Raw genomic sequence first — 1,771 nt, forward strand, 5'->3', positions numbered from 1 at the left:
AGGGCAAGCGTAAAATCAGACAGTGCTATGAGGCTTGGGCACCCATGGGTAACTCCTGGCACCAGGGAAGGAGGTGGTAAGGAGGGAGACACATTGTCTTATACAGTAACAACAGCACCTTCATTCACAAAGCCTCTTTCTTGCATTTCAAACATTCTATGGCAGTTCTCGGTGAGTTTTGAAAGGCTGTTTAAGAGGTTTGGAGCATTCTGTGTGCATCTGACACTTCCTTCAAGGTGCTGTTGCATGCCTCCCTGCCTGCAGTGCTTTGGGGCAGGGCCTCTTGCAGAAATCATTTGTTCTTACAGTTGTGTTGGCCCCCAACAGGGCTGAACATAGTGAACCTTCTTGGCTATTTTTTTTTTTTCTCCTTGATAAGAAATGTGTGCGTTAATTTGAAATCAATACCAATAGTTGGCACAGTGGTGGAGATCGTGATTAATGGACAGAGCAAGACCCATGAATCACGTGCCAAAGTCCTGTTCTTATCTCTCCATTGACCTGCTGTGTGGTGTGTAGGTGAGTTATACCTTCTCTCCATTTTAGTTTTCCTCACTGCAAAATGGGGACTCTCAGCATTGCCCCAGTGCCTTACCTGCTAGCATATTGTAGAACTACATGTGCAACTTTCTTCACTTGGGGTTTTTCAGCATGATGCTGGGTACCCAACTAGAGGGCTGTCACCAGCTGGAGGTGAGGATGCTCAGCATTTGTGAATAAAACAGGCTCAGTCATCTTAGCTTGGATGCTTAGAGCTACAGACAGCTCAACCCTGGGTACACCGTGAGCAGAGAGGACTTGTTTCCCTGGGTACACTGAGAGCAGCAACAGGACTTGTTTCCCTTTGTGCCCTGTGCTGGCACATACCCACATGCCAAAAGGGGCCGCAGCAGACAGGCAACAGGTTTGCAATAATCTGACTGCTCATGTTTTATCTGTTGGTCCTGTTTCCACTGTACAATGTGGGAATGATTAGCCCAACTGGCTGGAGAGAATGTGGAAGAGGAAGCGAGTCTCATTCAGGGAAAGGACTGTAAAGTGCTTAAATAGATGTGTTGCTGTGGCTCATGTGTGGAAGCATCTGTGCCTGATGCTGGCCACCTGAGCAACATCAGGACCAAACTTCACATGGAAACACCTATAGCTCCTGAACGCTGAGTATTCATAGTCATAGAACAGTTAGGGTTGGAAAGGACCTTAAGATCATCTAGTTCCAACTGGGCTGGAGCTATTTGTAGGTAAAGCTGATAACAAACTGGTCATCTATTCCAGGGAAGTCCTAATGTATCCTCTCTGTTTTGTCTCACATCACAGTGAGAGTCCAGATTTTTCAGCGGGTGAAACACAAATCAGGGGAATTTTCCATTGAGAAAAGATGCTGTTCACATGATGTTGAAAGGCTACAGCACTTTAAGTATGTGTGCGTGTAACACTGTACCAGCACTGAATAAAATTATGTGAAGTCAGAATTTATGTAATAGCTAAATATATGGCAAAAGTTTAAATGGATTGAAATAAAGTGTTTTTACCTTATTGAACTAAAGTATGCCAATATTACCATAATTAAATGGGAAAGTCAAAGCAATTCATTTTGTCTTCACTCACTGAAAATGTCATCAAAGTTGATATTCTTACAACCTATTTTGATTTTAATGAAAACTCTTCTCTTTTTTTTCCCAGTGGAAAATTGTCCTTTTACAACCTCTTTCAGACAGCTCAACTCATAATCTGAAACTTTCAATTACTGTCCTGACATTTGCCAGATCGGAAG

This window comes from Nestor notabilis, unplaced genomic scaffold (genome assembly GCF_000696875.1).
Source record: "Nestor notabilis isolate BGI_N333 unplaced genomic scaffold, ASM69687v1 scaffold617, whole genome shotgun sequence".
Lineage (NCBI taxonomy): Eukaryota > Metazoa > Chordata > Aves > Psittaciformes > Psittacidae > Nestor > Nestor notabilis.